Raw genomic sequence first — 14,326 nt, 5'->3', positions numbered from 1 at the left:
GCTCCTAACGGGAGGCAGCTAGAATAAGCAAATTCATTGAGACAGAAAGTAGAAGAGAGGTCATCAGGCGTGGGGCGGGGGGGGGGGGGGGGGGGGGGGGGGGCGGAGTTTGTAAAGGGGAAATGATCAAAGTCCCGCAAGAGGCCGTTGTAAGTGCTTTGGCTTTCACTGTGCCAGAGCAGAAACTCTGTAGATCAAGTTTTTCTGACAAACTGGATGTTGGCCAAACTCTCTTGTAATCGGTATGATCAGGCTCCCCACCAGCAGCCAAGGTCGAAGGGCAGTGACCCAAACCAAAAGTGGCTGTCCCACCGCTGCGCTGTGAGCCCCGTGAGGGCAGGGCTGTGGCCGTCATGGCCGCTGCCTCCTAGCACAGGGCCAGGCACAAAGCAGGTGCTGGGCGAGTGTTTGCTGACCGAGTGAATGCCCTTCACGCCGTCACACAGCATCCACCCCTCAAATGCGTGGAGCCGTTAGGGTGTTTGTGTCCCAGCCTCCCTGCAAAGCTGACGGGCACTCGGTCCCATATAACACGTCACCCTCAGCCATGCAGGTGGAGAGGGTCAGACATGCACCCAAATGCTGCTTGGCGCCCGTTCCGCCAATTTTTCTGAACTCTGCTTCGAGGGGAAGGGCATCCAGGGTGGAAGGAACAGTATGAGCAAAGGCCCAGAGGCAGGAAAATTCAGAGGGTGCTTTGGAGGCTAGATGAATTGTCCTCTGTGCCTGGCCTCCCCTAGAGGGCAGGAGGTGACAGATGAAGACTTCGGCCAGAGCCAGACCACGCAGGAACAGCGTAAGGAACGTGGTTTTGTCCCAAGGGCCCCGGGGAGTCAAGGCAGGTTCTGAGCGGGAGAGGCAGGGGCGTATTTGTGCTTTGGAAAGAGCCCTCAGGCTTCTGAGTGGAGGGTGGAGGGTAGGAGGAGAGACTGGCTCTGCTGTGGGCACCCTGTGTCTCCAGCACCACCCAAAGAGCAGGCGCACTTGTTATAAATGTATGAGTGACTGTGGAATGAACACGAATTACTGCCTTCTAATATCACAATAAAAGCCAAAGCCCTTACCGGGGCATTCGAGGCCCCATGATCTGGTCCCTCGCCCACCCGGCTGAGCCGCTATACAACCGGCGGCGTCGCCCAGCGCCCGCCGGACGCCAGTCTGTCCTGCAAACTGCCAGCCTTTGTACCGGCGCCCTCGCGCTCGCTGTTCCATCTACTTGGACTACCGTTCCCCACAATGCACGCTGCACGAATGCATGCTCTGTTGTTCACCTCCGCATCCACAGCACCGACGACACTGTGCGACACGCGGTCAGCGCGGTAATTTGTGGAATTGCTGAACGAGCGACTGAACGCGCGTCAGCCTCATCGGTAGAAACCTGAGCGAGTTGGGGCACAGGGCCGAGGAGGCAGGGGCGGAGCCAGAGGGGCTGGGAAAGGGCGGGGACGGGGGTGGGGCTAGACGGGGGCGTGGCCGCGGCGGAGGCTTGGAGAGGCGGCTTCCGCTGCAACCCGGCCCGGGAAGGGTCCCGCGGAGGCTGGGGCTGCCCTGGGAATGGGGTGGGGTGGGCGCCCGGGTGGAATCGGATGCCACTGCCCCCTTCCCAGAGCAACTTGTTGGCAAGATCAGTTCTCCAGGCCGACTTCATCCGGGGCTTGGCGATCTATGGGGCCACTGAGGCAGGACTGAAGGCTCAGGAGATTGGAGAACTGGGTTTGTCTCCATGCCTGCCCCCGGGGGCCCTGCCCTCAACTGCCTCCTTGGCACTCTGACCCGGAGCCCTCTTGTGGTCGCCTTCCCCCTGCCCCCACCTGGTCTCCCTGAGACTCTTGGAGTGACGCAAACTGTCCCCTCTTTGTTCGGCATGTGACCTGCAGTGTGCACCCGGCTTGAAGAAACGGCCCCAGCCTGAGGCCGCTGGAGCGAGGGCCCAGCCCCTGTTGGCTGCTGCCCTCTGTTGGAAAACCCACGCAGTTCTCTAGCTTTGTTAGCAAGGGACTTGATTGCCTCCCACTGGAAATTGTTTTTAAAAACCTGCAGATTAGTTCCAGTATGTGAAGGATGTCTCTTTCCACGCGGAGTCCTTCTGCAGTGCCCAACCCGCACAACTGTTCAAGCTGAGTCTGCTTCTGCCCTTGTATATTCCTTGGTGCTACCTTGTAGTGTGTGGTTTTCTAGAGTTTTATTTGGGATCATTCTTTGGGGCTGGGGGGGTCATTCTTTTTTTTTTTTTTTGGGGGGGGGGTCATTCTTGAGGCCACGGTTTTTCTCTTAATCACCTATACACATATTCCCATATACTGATGGGAGCCACATGGCCTCTTGTACTTCAGTTTCAGCTGCTGAACCCTTTTGTTAAATGAAATTGTTAAATATTTTCTTTATCTTTTTATAATTTTTTTTAATGTTTTATTTATGTTTAAGACAGAGAGAGACAGCATGAGTGGGGATGGGGCAGAGAGAGAGGGAGACATAGAATCCGAAGCAGGCTCCAGGCTCTGGGCTGTCAGCACAGAGCCCGACGCGGGGCTCGAACTCACGAACTGTGAGATCATGACCTGAGCCGAAGTCGGACACTCAACCGACTGAGCCACCCAGGCGCCCCTTTATCTTTTTAATTTTTAAAGATATCTTTACATTTCTTTTTTGTAATAATTTTTTTTAATGTTTATTTTTTTTTTTTAATTTTTTTTTTCAACGTTTTTTATTTATTTTTTTGGGGACAGAGAGAGACAGAGCATGAACGGGGGAGGGGCAGAGAGAGAGGGAGACACAGAATCGGAAACAGGCTCCAGGCTCCGAGCCATCAGCCCAGAGCCTGACGCCCAGAGCCTGACGCGGGGCTCGAACTCACGGACCGCGAGATCGTGACCTGGCTGAAGTCGGACGCTTAACCGACTGCGCCACCCAGGCGCCCCTAATGTTTATTTATTTTTGAGAAAGAGAGAGACAGAGTGCGAGCAGGGGAGGGGCAGAGAGAGAGACAGAATCCCAAGCAGGCTCCAGGCTCCTGGAACTGTCAGCACAGATGGATGCGGGGCTCCAACTGATGAACCATGAGATCATGACGTGAGCTGAAGTTGGTCACTTAACAGACTGAGCCACCCAGACGCCCCAATAATTATTCAAAAAATTTTTAAATTATTTATTTTTGAGAGAGCAAGTACAAATGGGAGGGGCAGAGAGAGAGGGAGACACAGAATCCGAAGCAGACTCCTGGCTCCCAGCTGTCAGCACAGAGCGGGACACAGGGCTTGAACCCACGAACTGTGAGATCATGACTCAAGCCGAGGTCAGATACTTAACCTACTGAGCCAGCAGACTCCCCTGCCCCAGTAATTTTTTAACGTTTATTATTTTCTTTAAAAAATTAATGTTTTACTTATTTTTGAGAGAGACAGAGACAGAGCACAAGCAGAGCAGGGGCAGAGAGGAAGGGAGGCCGAATCCGAAGCAAGCTCCAGTCTCTGAGCTGTCAGCACAGAGCCTGACGTGGGGCTCGAACTTGTGATCACATGTTGCCAGATATCCCCCCCGGGAAGCAAAATCACACCTGGTTAAGAACCACTGCCCTAGAAGGTACCACTTACACCTTTAAAAACTATGTATATAACTCACGCTTTTTTTTTTTTTTTTTTTAATTTTTCTTTTTTTTCAACGTTTTTTATTTATTTTTGGGACAGAGAGAGACACAGCATGAACGGGGGAGGGGCAGAGAGAGAGGGAGACACAGAATTGGAAACAGGCTCCAGGCTCCGGGCCATCAGCCCAGAGCCCGACGCGGGGCTCGAACTCACGGACCGCGAGATCGTGACCTGGCTGAAGTCGGACGCTTAACCGACTGCGCCACCCAGGCGCCCCTATAACTCACGCTTTTAAATAGTATGTTTAGGGGCGCCTGGGTGGCTCAGTCGGTTAAGCGTCCGACTTCAGTTCAGGTCACGATCTCGCGGTCCGTGAGTTCGAGCCCCGCGTCGGGCTCTGTGCTAGCAGCTCAGAGCCTGGAGCCTGTTTCAGATTCTGTGTCTCCCTCTCTCTGCCCCTCCCCCGTTCATGCTCTGTCTCTCTCTGTCCCAAAAATAAAATAAATAAATAAATAAATAGTATGTTTATAGTATACATCTGGATTTGTCCATTTTAGCCACTGTCTAGTGATCACCCACAATGAAAGATGAGGATTGTTTCTTGTTCACAGACACCCGTGCCCACACCACAAACACACACCCTCCCCAGCTTCCCATCCCCCCGGTGTATTTCACAGATGTGGCTACAGAATCTACATCACCGTGCATATGAAAACACTGTGCAATGGCCAAGTCGTGTAGTGAACGATGATGATCATTTCCTTTCTTTAACAACTTCTTATTCTCCCTGGAGTTAGTCATCGCCTTGATTTTTCGTCTGCTTGGGTTGCTACCTACTTATGGCTACTTCAAGTCCAACCTGTAATCCAAATCCATAAAAAAGTTCAAGGAATTTCATCTTCTTTTTTTTTTCTTAACGTAATCCTAATGTTGTAAATTGAATCATACAGTTGCACTAGAGAAGTTTGTTTTTATTTACTAATTTAAAAAAAATTTTTTAAAGGTTTTTTTTTTTTTTAATGTTTATTTTTGAGAAAAAGAGACAGAGCGCGAGCAGGCAGGTGAGGGACAGAGAGAAAGGAAGACACAGAATCCGAAGCAGGCTCCAGGCTCTGAGCTGTCAACACAGAGCCAGATACGGGGCTGGAACCCATGAACCATGAGATCATGACCTGAACCTAAGTCTGATGCTTAACCGACTGAGTGACCCAGGTGCCCCTATTCATTCATTCATTCATTCATTCATTCATTCACAGAGGGAGAGACAGAGAATCCCAAGCAGGCTCTGCACTGTCAGCCCAGAGCCCAGTGTGGGGCTCAAACTCACAAACCAAGAGATCATGACCCGAGCCAGAATCAAGAGTGGACACTTGACCGACTGAGCCACCCAGGTGCTCCTAACTTGTTTATTTATTTATTTTTTAAGTAATCTTTATGCCCAATGTGGGGCTCAAACTCTCTGCCCTGAGGTCAAGAGTTGTACTGTCTTCCGGCTGAGCCAGCCAGGCGCCCCACCTTCATTATTTCTTAAGAAGCAAACTAGGAATAGAAGGAAACTGCCTTAATCTGATAAACAATCTTCAAAAAACCTGCAGCTAGCATCATCCCTAAAGGTGACGTGTTGAGCGCTTTTTCTGTGAGATTGGGAACAATACAAGGATTTCTGCTGTGACCTCTTCTAGACCATTTTATGGGAGGTCCTAGCCAGTGCAATACAGTAAAAGAAGTAAATCAAACTTATGAGACCAAGGAAAGCAAGAAATACAATTGTCATTATTCGCAGATGGCAAGATCATATATGTAGAAAACCCAGGAGAATTTAGTAATCGATTCAGTGGGTTTCATATTTACATTTAAATACCCATAATGAACCATTAAAAAAAGGATTTGTTTTTATTGGGCAGCTGGGTGGCTCAGTCGGTTAAGCGTCTGACTTTGGCTCAGGTCGTGATCTCACCGTTCGTGGGTTTGAGCCCCATGTAGGGCTCTGTGCTGACAGCTCGGAGCCTGGAGCCTGCTTCGGATTCTGTGTCTCCCTCTCTCTCTCTGCCCCTCACACTCTGTCTCTCTCTTAAAAATTAATAAACATTTAAAAAATTAAAAAAAAAAAAACAATGTAAACCACCCAGTTGAAAAATGGGAACCAGATCTGAATAGGCACTCTACAAAAGAGGAAGTCCAAGTGGCCAATGAACGTGCAAAAATGTTTTCAACCTTCTTTTTACCGCAATCTTACTTCCAATCTTATTCTTCCTGGGGAACTGCAAATTATAACCAGAGCGCGATGCGACCGTACAGCCACTAAAATGATTCACCCTAAAATTGTTGATGGTACGAAGTGCAGTGGGGCTGTGGAACCACGGGAATTCTTCAGCTTTGCTCGTGGGCATATACATTTGCAAGATGGGGGGAAACTGGCAGTACATGGTGATGATGGGAGGTCTGCATACTCTGACCCCTCCATTTGGCTCCTGGTTGTGTCTGAGTGCACACGGGCTCCGAAAGACACAAGATTTCTCCTAGGGGGCGCCTGGGTAGCTCATTCCGCTGAGGGTCCGACTCCAGCCGAGGTCATGATCTCACGGTTTGGTTTGTGGGTTCGAGCCCTGCGTCAGGCTTTGCACGGACCGCGTGGAGCCTGCTGGAGATTCTACGACTCCCTCTCTCTCTCTGCCCCTCTCCCGCTCGTGTTCTCTCTCTCTCTCTCTCAAAAATAAATCAACATTTAGGAAAAAAAAAAAAAAGAGTGCTTCTAGATAGATTATTTGCGATAGCCTCAAACCGGGCACAACTTGCACAGCAATCGATAGTTGGTTAGATTAACTAAAGCATGCTGTGTTCACACAGTGGAAAATTATAGCAAAGGACAGGAGTGAACGTCTGCTAGCTCCAACACGGACGCATCTTAGAAACGTCATGTTTAACACAGGAAGCCAGAGACAAAAGTGTACGTACTCTGTGAGTCCACTTACATGAAATTCAGAACTGGACAAAACTATTGTAGAGCGTGTTCAAGGTCAGGACAGTGGTCAACCAGAGGGGAGGCACGGGGCATGACCGTAAGAGGTGATGAATCTGGGAAATTGTCACTACTTGGTTTCTTCGTATGGGGAGACGTTGACCATTTGGGCTCACGCTTTACATTAAAGATTGGTGCACTTTGGTGTGTGTATGGTATACTGTTTTTTTTTAACTTTTATTTATTTTGAGAGAGACAGAGTGCAAGTGGGGGAGAGGCAGAGAGAGAGGGAGACGCAGAATCGGAAGCAGGCCCCAGGCTCTGAGCTGTCAGCACAGAGCCCGATGCGGGACTCGAACCCACGGAGCCGTGAGATCGTGACCTGAGCCAAAGTCAGACGCTCAACCGACTGAGCCACCCAGGCACCCCTGCTATACTTACATTAAAATTTACAGATCAAAGCATCCAGACAGAGAATTTTATGAAATGAAGGTGAAAATCTCCCTTTCTCTAGTCTCATTACCCCAAAGTGACCCCCAATTAAAAACACGGTAGGTATGGGGCACCTGGGTGGCTCAGTCAGTTAAGCAACCCACTCATGATTTCAGCTTGGGTCATGATCTCACGGTTTGTGAGTTTGAACCCCACCTTGGGCTTTGCACAGTGAGGAGCCTGCTTGGGATTCTCTCTCTCCCTCTCTTTCCCTCTGCATCCCTCCCCTGCTCACTCTCTCTATCTCTCAAAAAATAAATAAATACACTAAAAAAAATGTAGTAGGTGTTTTTTTCTCTATGCATATGGAAGTATATATACATTTATATATTTATAATGGTATACATATTACATGTTACATATTATATATGGGAAACATACATTATATGTGTTTACATGTATATTATATACACACACACATATAAAATCTGGAGGGCAGGCAGCCTACTGTTATGCACCTGCCTTTTACCAGTCTGCATGTATCGCCTTTTACCAGTCTGCATGTATCTCTGCATATATCTCGGGGATGGTTCAGGCCGAGTGAACACCTGACCCACCCTTTGTACTTGCTGCTCAGTGACCCATCCATGGGCTACACTGTATCTATTTGAGCCATTCTACCGCTGATGAACATTCAGGATGTTTCCTGTTCTGTGTGACTACAGTGTTGCAACCAACATCCTTGGACATATTCGTTTCCCCACGCATGTATCTTGGAAAGCAACACATTTCCCAAAGCGCAGTTTTTGATGGATCAAAGGGTGTGTGCATTTTAAATCATAGCAGCTGCTGCTTTAAACAAAGAAACAAACAAACAAACAAAAAAGGGTTCCATGCTAAAAGAAAAATAAGGTAGGAAGTAAAAATGGGAGTGTGGCAGGGCTAGTGAAGGGAAGACCGGTTAGTGCCACGCTTTTCTCCAGAGACTCTTGGATTTTATGACCTGTAATGTGATGTCAGTGGTCCAGGTGAGACAGGGCCGGGAGGGATGGGGTTTAAGGGCAGCGTATGGCCCTGGCCACTCTGCAGCGTCCCCAGCCAGCATCCACTAGCACCGGACCTGGTGTGGAGGAGATTCCCCCAGGGAAGGCAGGGAGAGGAGCCTGAACTTGAGGAGGAGGGGCAGGTGATGGGATGGGAAACAGAAAGATGCAGGGGTTCCCAGCTCTTCTCTGTAGATGACTAGAACTGTCCGGCCCCACATGGTCACCATGTAAGAGCCGGTCTCTTTCTCTTCCACTCTGGATCCTCCCCCACCCAACCTCTTCCAATGGAACCCTTCCATTCCCCGGCTGTCCTGTCCACCTTCCCAGCTCTTGCCCATCCCTCTGACTCTACATCAGGGCGGGGCTACGGGGTGGAAATGGGGGGATCACCTAGACCCTCTCGTCCCCATTGGCAATGACCGCCTTTCAAGGCTTCCTCCTTCAGGGGCAAAGGCATCATCACCAACGTGTCTTCGGTGATTGACAGAAACCCCTGTCATATTGTTAGCAATGTACTCAGACCCCACAGACCTAGGCCAGGGCTGTCCTGTCATGCTGAAGTCCCCGCTACGACCCTTTGTTCTGGCATTGAAAGTTATGGTGCAAAGTCGTGTGTGTGTGTGTGTGTGTGTGTGTGTGTGTGTGTGTGCCACCAACGTCTGGGGCTGCTAATAGGTCAGACAGACATCTGGGGCACAGTCCAGTGAATAGGGCAGATTTTTTTAAGAGAAAGGGGGGGGGGGCTAGGGGTCAAGGCGTGAGACCGCCCCAGCTGGAATGGAGAGTGGGTGTATGGGAACAGGGGTAGGGCTTAGAATACGCAGACATTCAGGGGTTAAGGTGAGGACTTGGGCTCTGAGCCTGGGGGCCTTCTGGAGCCATGGTGTGCTCTACGATCAAGGATCAAGGACTGAGCAAGAGCGAGCGGGAGGAGTCTGCATAGGGAAGGCTCTTGGGGCTGGGACCCTCCGTCCCCCTTCTAAGGCAGGCCTTTACGGGAAGCTTCTCCGTGGTAGTGGGCGCAGAGTGCTCCCCTCAGGGGGTCACCATGCGGGTGCCTAGCTAGAGTGGGCAGCTCCGAACGGGGTTGGGGGCTCTGGCAGGGGGTAGCAGCCTAGGGACAGTAGAGGCTCAGAGGCCCGGGCAGCGCATTTCTGAAAGAGGGCGGTGACTCAGGGGGGCCTCGGTCTGAAGAAGTGGGTTCTCGCGGGGGCGTGGCTTGGGGCGTGGCCTCTCGCGGACTCGCCCGCTCGGGGCGTGGCCTCGAGGGGAGCCCTGGAGACGCAGCCGCAGAGGCGCGGGTAGGTGGGACTCTGGGATTCTTTTTTTTTTTTTTTTTTTTTTTTTTATTTTTTTTTCAACGTTTTTTATTTATTTTGGGACAGACAGAGACAGAGCATGAACGGGGAAGGGTCAGAGAGAGAGGGAGACACAGAATCGGAAACAGGCTCCAGGCTCCGAGCCACCAGCCCAGAGCCTGATGCGGGGCTCGAACTCACGGACCGCGAGATCGTGACCTGGCTGAAGTCGGACGCTTAACCGACTGCGCCACCCAGGCGCCCCAAGGACTCTGGGATTCTGAGAGGGTCTGGGAGCTTAGGCTGGCGGGAGGGGAGTTCTTTTCTTTACCCCCCCTTCCTTCCTGCAGACAGCGAGCCCCTTTGAGGCCGACACGAACATGACCAGACACGTGCAATAAGGGCTGCTCGTGGTGAATTCCGAGGACGGCCCGGCAGGTGTTGGACACGCTGGGCCTCACCTCCCAAAACTCCGGGTGCCTCAGCGACACCGTGCAGGTGCCTTCGTGCAGAGTGCCGGACGGGACATTCCCTCGCCCAGCTCCAGGAGTCCTCAGAAGCGAGGGTGAGTTGTCCAGAGGAGGGGAGGGCCCCCACCCTGGGCTGGGGAGAGAGGAGAGTGGGGACCCTAAGATGGGGTGTTCCTGATGCCTGGTCCCACTCTTTCCCAGGGTTTCCTGCTGCTTCTCCTCCTGCCCAGGTGGTTTTCTCTGAGTCGCTGGGAGCAAAGTTTGCAGCTCGGTGGACGGACGAGCTCGACAAGCTCATATAAAGCAAAGTTCTTGGATAAAAGGCCTCGAAGAGGCGTGGCCACCTGTCACCTCCCCTCCCGCCTCATCCAGAGCCAGGGCTGCTGTTAGCAGAGAAGTCCCACACGTGGGAATAGAGGGACAAGCAGGTCAATGGAACAGAATTAGATACCCTCCCCCCCGCCCCCAAGACCTGGACATTTAGCGACAATTGGCGACATCTCAGCCTCTGACAGAAAGATGGAGTTTTTAAGATGTGGTGTTCAGACAACCAGATGGGCGTTTGGAGAAACACGAAATTATACATAGGTCTAAAACCGCAGCGGTGATGGATTGAAAAATTTTGTGAATATTTTGAAAACTCGGGAACTGCATCCGCTTAAAGGGTGAATGTCGTGGTATGTGAATTATATCTCAGTAAAAATACTTTTTAAGGGGCGCCTGGGTGGCTCAGTGGGTTGAGCGTCCGACTTCGGCTCAGGTCACGATCTCGCGGTCCCTGAGTTCGAGCCCCGCGTCGGGCTCTGGGCTGATGGCTCGGAGCCCGGAGCCTGCTTCCGATTCTGTGTCTCCCTCTCTCTCTGACCCTCCCCCGTTCATGCTCTGTCTCTCTCTGTCTTAAAAATAAATAAACGTTAAAAAAAATTTTTTTTAAATACTTTTTAAAATGGAGGACCGCCCCCCCCCCCCCCCCGCCCCAAGTGTACTGACGTCTGCAACTTTGAAATGCATTGAAAAGTTAGATGAATTAGCGGATGGATAGAGGGATGCATACAGTGGACAGAAACACAGTAAGACAATGGGGCGCCTGGGTGGCTCAGCCGGTTGAGTGCCCGATTTCGACTCAAGTCATGACCTCACGTTTGTGAGTTCGAGCCCCACGTCAGGCTCTGTGCTGACAGCTCAGAGCCAAGAGCCTGCTTTGGATTCTGTGTCTCTCCCTGTCTCTGCCCCTCCTATGCTCATGCTCTGCCTCTCTCTGTCTCTCAATAATAAATCAATGTTAAAAAAAATAAGAAATACAGTAAGACAAGAATGGTAAAATGTTAGTAATGGAATCTAAGTGGCAGACATGTGGTTGTCCACTGTAGACTTCCTTTAACTTTTCTGCATGTTCGGAAATCTGTATAATAAAATGCTAGGGAAAATTCAAGGGCAGTAAAATAAAATTTATAAACAAAACTACTTAAGCAGATTTAGAAATTGGTTAAGGACATATGACCCCATAAGGAAAGTATCTCAGAGAAAATAGTTACAACTTACATCACACACAAAATGTTCATCTCCTTAATATATAAGAAAAAAACAAAAGCCCAATGTTTTAAAATGTGAAAAAGAAATGAACAGGCGATTCACAAACAGATACAAACAGTCTTTAAGTCTATGAAAAGATGCTCACCGTTGCTCATAATAAAAACAATGCAGGGGCGCCTGGGTGGCTCAGTAGGTTGAGCATCCCACTCTCGATTTCGGCTCAGGTCATGATGCCAGAGTTGTGGGATCGACCCCCACATCAAGCTCCGCATGGAGCGTGGAACCTGCTTAAGATTCTCTCTCTCCCTCTGCCGCTGTCCCCACCTCTCTGTCTCTTTCTCTCTCAAAAAAAAAAAAAAAAAAAAAAAAAAGCCATTTGAAACTTCTCCGAAGTAGCATTTCCCGCCTGTAAAATTAGCAAAAATTCATCAGCTGGAAAACACACTCTCATGCTTTGCTGGTGGGCATGCAAGATCATAACCTTGGTGGAGAGAAATCTGACAACAGCCAGCTAAAGGAGCAGCGAACGCGTTGAGATGCCTCTCCCAGGATTATACTGTGGAGCCCCACCTGTATGTAACGAGCAGTGGAGAGAGAGAGAGAGAGAGAGAGAGAGAGAGAGAGTGGAATCAAGCTGGATACCTTCAAAGAACAGAAAGGAAGCATCTCCGGCACAGGTGGGGCTATTTTTCACTTTCTATTTTGAAGATTGTTACACTTACAGAAGTGACGAGAACAGCGTCCATGTACTATTCATCTAGAGTCACCGCTCATTATTATTTGCTTAATTTGCTTTTCTGTCTCTCCATGCGTATGTGACGACGAGGACGACGACGATGGTGATTGACGGACTCTTTGAAAGTAAGTTGAGACATCATGATCCTTCACCTCCCAAAGCTGCAGCCAGTAATTCCTAAGAAGAAAGACATTGTCCTAAAGACAACAAGGCAGTGATGGAACTGGGGAAATGGATCATTGACTATTTTTTTAAGGATTTTATTTTTAAGTAATCTCTGTGCCCACTGTGGGGCTTGAACCTACAACCCTGAGATCAAGAGTCGCCCGCCCCCACTGTCTCAGCCAGCCAGGCACCCCGACATGTACTATTTTTTTAAGTTTATTTATTTATTTATTTATTTTGAGAGAGAGAGAGAGAGAGCACGAGCAGGGGAGAGGCAGAGAGAGAGGGAATCCCAAGCAGGTGCAGAGCCCAATGCAGGGCTTGAACCCACGAACAGCGAGATCATGACCAAGAGTCAGACGCTTAACCGACTGAGCCACCCAGGCGCCCCATGTACTATTCTTAATACACAGTCCATATTCAAAAGGGGCCAAGTGCCACAGAAAGATCCCTTTTAGCCCCGTTCTTTCCTGTCTGGGTTCCAATCCAGGATCACTTATTGCATGGAGTTGTTTCGAGGTTGAAAAACACTGTGAATTTTGTGGAATAAGGGGTTTGTTATGGGAAGAAGATTTTAACACAATCGCGGCCGACGGTGGGAAAAGAAGGAAGGTCCGGAGAGGGGAGTTGAGGGACCAGTGGAAGGTTACCAGAGCTCCGGAAGCCCTGATGCCAGTGGGCCAGTCAGAGCTTTCAGGGAAATCCGGGAAGCTGGCCTAGCCAGCTGCCAGAGTGGGATCTCGAAGGACGACTGGTGAGGAAGTCTCTGGAAGTTTCTGGAAGGCCTCTTCGCCTGGTGGGGGGCCTGGGGTCACTGTTGGTCAGGCAAGGCAGAAAGTTGAGATGATCAGAGTGTGAGGGAAACAAGTTTACAAAGTGCTGTGCCCCCAGACCCACCCTGTGCCCCCAGACCCCCCCTCCGCACCCCCAAGGACAGCAGAGAGCAAGCGTAAGCAGAACCCACTGGTACATTCACGTTTGCCTCTTGCCAGTTCCAAGCAGAACCACCACCCAGAAGCGATGACCAAACTTCATTTCTTCCTTTGACTTTTCATGCAGTTTCCTCTGTGGCCAGCTCTAACCTTGAACTACAAGGGGAAAAGGATTTTTTTTTTAAGTTTATTTATTTTTTTTTTAATTTTTTTTTTAACGTTTATTTATTTTTGAGACAGAGAGAGACAGAGCATGAACGGGGGAGGGGCAGAGAGAGGGAGACACAGAATCTGAAACAGGCTCCAGGCTCTGAGCTGTCAGCACAGAGCCCCACGCGGGGCTCAAACTCACGGACCGTGAGATCATGACCTGAGCCGAAGTCGGCCGCTTTTTTTTTTTTTTAATTTTTTTTTTTTTTATTAAGTTTATTTATTTTTAAGAGAGAGAGACTGTGACTGCAGAAGGGGCACAAAGGGAGACACAGAATCCCAAGCAGGGTCCAGGCTCCGAGCTGTCGGCACAGAGCCGGATGCGGGGCTCGAACTCACAAACTGCGAGATCATGACCTGAGTCAAAGTCAGACACTTACCGGACTGAGCCACCCAGGCGCCCCAAGCAGAAGGGGATTCTGAGGAAGGTAGGTGCAGCTCAGCCCAGTTGACACGGTATAAAACCAGCAGAGGGGTGCCTGGGTGGCTCAGTTGGTTGAGCGTCCAACTTCGGCTCAGGTCGTGATCTCACGGGTCCATGAGTTTGAGCCCCACGTCAGGATCTGGGCTAACAGCTCGGAGCCTGGAGCCTGCTTGGGATTCTGTGTCTCCCTCTCTCTGCCCCTCCCCCACTCATGCCCTGTCTCTCTCTTTCTCTGTCAAAAATTAATAAACATTAAAAAAAAAACAAAACTGCCAGAGAAGAAGCCTAGAACTTCTGTGACAGTGGTATTCCTTCCTCAGGTGTCTAGAAGATTTCACCAGTGAGATCTGGGTCTGGATTTTTGCGGAAAAGTTAATTCGGGGTTAAGTTTCTTTGATAGATATGAGTTCAGATTTCCTATTTCTCCCTGGGCCAGCTGTGGTTGTTTTGTTTTTCAAAGAATTTATCTGCTTCATCCGAATTTTCAAATGCATTGGCAGGAAGTGGTTCCTAATATCCTCTTATTACCCTTTTTTA

The 14,326-nt window shown here is 50.0% G+C and overlaps 1 long non-coding RNA gene across 1 annotated transcript; it reads left to right on the top strand.

Annotated features, from left to right (window-relative positions):
- The first annotated feature begins 8,011 nt into the window (after nt 1-8,011).
- On the top strand, nt 8,012-10,715 carry LOC132676961 (uncharacterized). The gene is made up of 3 exons (XR_009609160.3): nt 8,012-8,248; nt 9,670-9,884; nt 9,991-10,715. It is a non-coding gene; the product is annotated as an uncharacterized LOC132676961 (long non-coding RNA).
- The last annotated feature ends 3,611 nt before the right edge of the window (nt 10,716-14,326 follow it).

Source organism: Panthera onca, chromosome E2 (genome assembly GCF_046562875.1).
Source record: "Panthera onca isolate mPanOnc1 chromosome E2, mPanOnc1 haplotype 2, whole genome shotgun sequence".
In the NCBI taxonomy this organism is placed as follows: domain Eukaryota; kingdom Metazoa; phylum Chordata; class Mammalia; order Carnivora; family Felidae; genus Panthera; species Panthera onca.
This window is presented reverse-complemented; position numbering and strand designations above follow the sequence as displayed.